This window comes from Hordeum vulgare, chromosome 3H, assembly GCF_904849725.1.
Source record: "Hordeum vulgare subsp. vulgare chromosome 3H, MorexV3_pseudomolecules_assembly, whole genome shotgun sequence".
Classification (NCBI taxonomy): Eukaryota; Viridiplantae; Streptophyta; class Magnoliopsida; order Poales; family Poaceae; genus Hordeum; species Hordeum vulgare.
Genome location: NC_058520.1, coordinates 49,658,202 through 49,665,211, shown reverse-complemented (window position 1 = coordinate 49,665,211; position 7,010 = coordinate 49,658,202). Strand labels below are relative to the sequence as shown.

At 42.1% G+C, this 7,010-nt stretch overlaps 1 pseudogene; it reads left to right on the top strand.

Moving 5' to 3' along the window:
• Positions 1-565: 565 nt before the first annotated feature.
• On the top strand, positions 566-1,387 carry LOC123443677 (annotated as a pseudogene).
• The last annotated feature ends 5,623 nt before the right edge of the window (positions 1,388-7,010 follow it).

Below are 7,010 nucleotides of genomic sequence, written 5' to 3'. Positions count from 1 at the left end.
GTTCCATGTGATTTTGGTTTAACCACCTGGAGTTTTAGTTATGTCGACTGCATGCATGTTTAAGGTGAGTGCAGCATGTCCTACCTTCGAAGGAAAGAACTTTCCCTTCTGGAGGAACAAAATGCAAATGCATCTACAAGCTATTGATAATGATCTCTGGTATATTGTGGAACATGGCGTCCCCATCATCTCTGCTAGTGTCTCTGCTGTTGATGTGAAGAAATTCAAGCAACTCGATTCTCAAGCGAAGAATATCATCTGTGGCCATCTGAGCCCAGGCCAGTTTGGAAGAGTAAGTGCTTTGGGCTCTGCAACACTGATCTGGGAGAGACTGTGCAAAGTAAATGAAGGAGTGTCAACCCAGCGTGACTCTCGTGTTGATATTCTTCGCAATCTGTTCAATCGCTTCAAGAGACATGACAATGAAAGCTGCGAAGATACCTTTGATCGCCTCACTGACATATCAAATGAACTGCAAGCACTGGGAGCTCGAGGCATCACTGATCACGAAGTTGTGAAGAAACTGCTGAGATCTTTGGATTCTTCATTTGATACTTTAGTTCTGATGATTCAAGAAAGACCAGACTACAAGATGCTTGATCCAGCTGATATACTCGAAAGGCTAAATACTCATGAATTCCAGCTAGAAGAAGAGAAAGATCTATATGGACCAAGCTATGCCATACCACGTGCATTGAAGGCTAGAGCAATTTCCTCATCAGAAGAAGAAGACACAGATGACAGCATTGGTGACCCTAAAGAATTTGGACATGAGCTTGCTATGCTCGTGAGGAAATTCCGGAGATTTAGACGACGTGGCCAGTTTGATAAATCTTCAAGAAGAGACATGAGGAAATCAGAATCTTCATCTAAGGACTACAAGAAACGAACCTGCCACAAGTGCAAGAAATCAGGTCATTACATTGCTGATTGTCCCCGTTGGGGAAAGGAATCAAAGAAGAAGAAATACAAGGATGACAGTTCTGATGACTCGAAGAAGAAGAAGAAATCTTCAAAATCCTCATCTTCAAAGCCCTCATCGCACAAGAAGACTAGTTTCAGAAAGGCTCGGGCACTTATTGGCAAGGAAATGGACTCATAGGCAGAATTAGAGGAAGGTGATGAAGAAGAGGGTTCTGATGAAGACTCAGAATCCGGACAGGCTAGTCTTCCACTGGCAACCACTTTCGTCAGCAAGTCAATCTTCAATCTTGAAGAAAATGATTGCACCATCCACACTGATGACTATGCTGATGACTTCGCTCCAACCTATTGCTTCATGGCAAAAGGTTCAAAGGTACCAAATAATGCCTCCTTCTCTGATTCAAGTGACTGTGAACCTGATGATTATAAGAAACCAAGTTACAGTAAACTTGCTATCATTGCCACTAAACAACAAACTGCCCTGGAAAAGCTTCAGAAACTGCTAGATAAAAATGATGATCTGTTGAATGATGAAATGAACCTTACCCAAATCCTCACTGAAGATGTGAAAAGTCTTCAGTCTAGATTTGATAATCTTCAGGATCGTTATGATACACTCCTCACTGATCATGAGAAGCTTTCCTACGAATTTCTTCAAAGGAAGCTTGATCTTGAGAAGCTGAGGATGTCTTATGATGATCTTCGTATGGAAAATGATTCATTACTAGCTCAACAGATCAGCGCTGGTCAAGTTGAATTCATTCCTCCATGTCTTAAATGCATTGAACGCAAAACTGCTAATTCCTCACCAGAATCATCAAATGCTACTATTGCTACAAATTCTTCAACTGCACCTGTTGTGTCTATTTCCTCGCTTGAGGAAAACACAAATGTTACTGATGAAAATGCAGGGTTGAAGGAATTGTACGTGACAGGCATATACAAAAGCCTCAAAGGACATCAAACCCTTTGTGATGTGCTCAAAAATAAGATCTTGAACAGGAACCCGAGGAAAGAAGGAATTGCATTTGAGAGGAAATTAAATGTTGATGGATCTTATTGGAAACCTGAGCAGTATCCCAAAACCTCATGGGTTGCTGCTACTGGGCCTCCTTTTGATCCATCTAATCTAACTGGCTTTTCATGTGAATTATCCTATTCCTCAGATGAGTCATTTGACTCCAACTATAAACTGTTCAAAAATCAATCTAGTGAAGTATTTGCCCGATATGTTGGAACTAACTGCAGGAATGGCCCTCCCTTGAGGAAAATCTGGGTTCCCAAAAGCTGTCTTGAAAATCTTCAGGTGAATGTCCTCATGACACCACCGCTGAAGAATCTGAACCCGAGATCAAATTCCTCAGGAGGACCAAAGTCTTCAAGAGGATCAAAATCCTCAACTGGTCAAAACTATGCTCGTACCCGTGCTAATGCGTCTAACATGCAAGGAAACTACAAGGAATATGAATATGAGCGTTACTCCCGAAATCATTATGTTGATAAATCCTCAAACCAGTTCTCTCCATATTCATATGAGTACTTTAACCCCCCTACTGTTAAGAGAAGTGCATTGGCTTCAATGCCACCTTTGTCATATGGTGCTCGCAGGATGATGAATGCTTTGCCACCCCTTGAGATGTGGGTGGTGAAGAAATTGAACTAATCACTTCTGCAGGCCAGGTCTCCAGATGAAAATCATCATCTGAAGAATTTGCTGGAGACCTGAGGAAATGCTTGATAGGACGCAAGCTAATGATTGATGAAATAGAAATATTTCACACGTCCTTATATTTCTGTTATGATGAAGTTCTTATCTGATGAAATTAATATCATATTCTTCAAATCTGAAGCATATGAGATGGTAAGATGTACTAATTCATCTGCAGGATGACAAACCCAAGAATACTGAGTGGGTTCTTGATAGTGGCTGCACACATCACATGACTGGTGATAAAAGCTTACTGATGAATATGCCACTAACTCCATCACCTCTGAAGCAAATCACATATGCTGACAAAGGTAAAAGCAAGGTATTGGGACTTGGCAAAGTGGCTATTTCCAAGGATAGGCATATGGACAAAGTGATGCTTGTTGAATCCCTTGGTTTTAACCTCATGTCAGTCTCGATGCTTTGTGATCTTGATATGATTGTTATCTTTGGTAGATATAGATGTGTAGTCATCATGGAATCTGACAGATCCAAAGTATTCGAAGGTGTAAGAAGAGGGGATTTGTACATTGTTGATTTCTCTACAGGTCCTCAACCAGCCACTTGCTTACTAGCAAAAACCTCAGAAGGATGGTTGTGGCACCGAAGACTAGGTATTGCAGGCATGAGGAATTTGCACACGCTCGCGAAGAAGAAGCATCTCATCGGCATCGAATCAGTCAAATTCCTCAAGGATCATCTCTGCGGTGCTTGTGAATCTGGGAAAATGACCAGATCCAAGCATCCCTCGAAGACTATCATGACCACTGCACGTCCATTTGAATTGCTTCATATGGATCTATTTGGACCTACTCACTATGCCACACTAACCAATGCAACATCTTTATATGGCTTTGTCATAGTTGATGATTATTCCAGATATACATGGGTGCATATCATAGTGTATAAAACTGAAGTGCAGGAAATCTTCAAACGATTTTCTTCAAGGGCCTCGACGAACTTTGGCATCAAGATCAAACATATCAGGAGTGATAATGGAACCGAGTTCAAAAACACTGGTCTTGATGATTATCTTGATGAACTTGGTATTACTCACGAATTATCTGCTCCTTATACTCCTCAGCAGAATGGTGTCGTCGAAAGGAAGAACATGACTCTGGTTGAAATGGCAAGAACTATGCTTGAAGAATATCAGACTCCTCGTCGCTTTTGGCCTGAAGCAATCAACACTACATGCCATATCATCAACAGGGTATATCTTCACAAATTCCTCAAGAAAACCTCATATGAACTCCTCACTGACAAGAAACCCAATGGAAGTTATTTCAAAGTCTTCGGTGCAAAATGCTGGATTAGAGATCCTCACCATAGCTCAAAATTTGCACCTAAGGCACATGAAGGTTTTATGCTCGGTTATGGAAAGGACTCGCACACTTACAGAGTCTTCAACAACTATCACAACATAGTTGTTGAGACTATAGATGTGCGGTTCGATGAAACTAATGGCTTGCAAAGAGAGCAATTGCCTTCTGATCCAGATAAGCTGTCTCCTGAGGAAGCAATAAAGCTCAAACCTACTGAAGACATTGTCCCCACTGAGGAAATTGGTGAAGAAACGATCCCCATCACTGATGAAAATCAAGAAGATGCTCTTGAGGAAATTGCACCAGAACCACTTCCTCAGCCCAGACGAAATCCTCAACCAGCTCATCCGAGGATTGCAAATGAAGTAGAACTTGACAAAATCCTCAACGACATCAATGCGACAGGTCCTCTCACTCGCTCAAAAGCTTCACACTTAGTTAACTTTTGTGGGCATTTTTCCTTTGTATCCATCACAGAACCCTCAAAAGTTGCTGATGCTTTTCTGGAACCGGATTGGATCCAAGCTATGCAAGACGAAGTTCTTCAATTCAAGCTGAACGACGTATGGGAGCTCGTCAAACGACCAGATCCTCGCAAGAACAACATCATCGGCACCAAGTGGATTTTCCGAAACAAGCAAGATGAGGACGGTCAAGTGGTGAGGAACAAGGCACGACTTGTACCCCAAGGCTACACCCAGGTTGAAGGAATAGATTTCGATGAAACTTTTGCACCTGTTGCTAGACTTGAAGCTATTCGAATAATACTTGCTTATGCTAATCATCATAACATCATCTTATATCAAATGGATGTGAAAAGTGCATTCCTCAATGGTAAGCTTGAGGAAGAAGTATATGTTGCTCAGCCCCCAGGTTTTGAGGATCCAAAGAATCCAGACAAAGTCTTCAGACTCAAAAAGGCTCTTTATGGTCTCAAGCAAGCCCCTCGGGCATGGTATGATACATTGAAGGAATTCCTCATGAAGAAAGGCTTCAAACCTGGTTCACTCGATCCAACTCTTTTCACTAAATCCTATGATAATGAGCTATTTGCGTGTCAAATATATGTCGATGACATCATATTTGGCTGTACTGACAAACGATACAGTGATGAATTTGCTTACATGATGAGTGAAGAATATCAGATGTCCATGATGGGGGAGCTGAAATTCTTCTTAGGTGTTCAAATTTGTCAACAAAGCAATGGAATCTTCATATCACATGAGAAATACCTCAAGGATGTTCTGAGGAAATTCGACATGCATGAATGCAAAGGTGCCAAGACTCCAATGCCTACCAACGGCCACCTCGGCACTGATGAAAATGGTAAAGATTTCGATCAGCAGGTATATCGTTCTATGATTGGTTCTTTATTGTATCTATGTGCATCTAGGCCAGATATAATGCTTAGTGTTTGCATGTGTGCACGTTTTCAAGCAAAACCGAAGGAATCACACCATAAGGCTGTGAAGCATATTCTTCGATACTTAGCTCACACACCAACACTAGGATTATGGTATCCCAAGGGCTCAAATCTTCATCTAGTAGGGTATTCTGATTCTGACTATGCTGGTGACCGTGTGGATTGCAAGTCAACCTCTGGCACATGCCATTTCCTCGGAAGATCACTAGTTTGCTGGTCCTCAAAGAAGCACAACTCCGTATCACCCTCCACTGCCGAAGCTGAGTACATTGCTGCTGGTTCATGCTGTGCTCAATTACTATGGATGAAGCAAACCCTCAAGGACTACGGCATCAACATGAAGAATGTGCCTCTCTACTGTGACAATGAGAGTGCAATCAAGATTGCATACAACCCAGTACAGCACTCGAAGACCAAGCACATCCAGATTCGTCATCATTTTCTTCGGGACCATGTCCTCAAGGGCAATATCCTCATCGACCATGTGAAGACTGATGATCAACTGGCAGATATCTTCACTAAGCCCTTGGATGAGAAAAGGTTTTGCAAGTTGCATTGTGAGCTAAATATCTTAGAATCTTCAAATGTTTTGTAAAAACATGCACACATCCTAACACTTATGCAAAATTGATGACTTAGATGTGCAACACATGATGAATCGATTTTCTTCAATTGATGAAGAATGTCACTCTGAATGTGAAGAAATCAACGAAGAAATTGATTCTTAGGGCCCTACGACAATTGTACGCGGCGTCTGTAATCAACATTCTTATATGGTGGGTCACGCCACTGCCCAATGTGAAATTCCTCAAGTTGATTTTCTTCAAAAGTTCCATTTCCTCAAAATATGTTTTTCTTCAAAACAACTGTTCTTCATTGTGACGACTTATCACAAAATCTTCAAAAACACTTGATGACTTTCATTTGACTAGATAGACTGTGATTTCAAGTCCTCAACATCATTCACTTATAGCTATTTCTTCAAGCTGATATTTCTGCTAAGTGAATGTGATCGGACCCTACTTTCCCTCTATGCTATACTCATCCAGTCTATTCAATTCTTCATATGCGTTCTACTTGGAACTTTGTTCAAAATCCTCACTGCGTCCTTGTCAGCTGATGATTTTGTATCGAAAATCCTCAAATCTTCAAAAATTGTTTCTTTATTGCACAGTAACTGAACCCCACTTATCACGATCGGATAACCATGAACTCCACTATCTCCACCGCCTTGTTCGGGAACTACACGTTTCATGCGGAGACGTAGAGGCAGGGGATGTTTGGTCCGAAATGTTCACGCCAACAGTAACTGTCTGGCTATAAATATGTCCCTATCCCCCTCGGCAAACTCTTCTTCGCTCCATCGCTCTCTTGCTACAGCAAACACCACCGAACCCTAGCGCCATCGCTGGAAGTCTCGTCGCCGGTGAGGAAGAGCTTCACTGCCTCGACTTCTCCGTCGCTGGAACCACGCCGGAGTCGGACCATCTTCGTCCGCCGCCGCCGTAGACGTCCTCTGTCGCCGGGTTAGGGCACATTGGACACGCGACCGAAGAGCCTCTCTACACAACTTCTCTGTGTTCTTCGTGTGCTCCTTCAAGGGTAAATAAAATCCCATTTTTACCGCAAG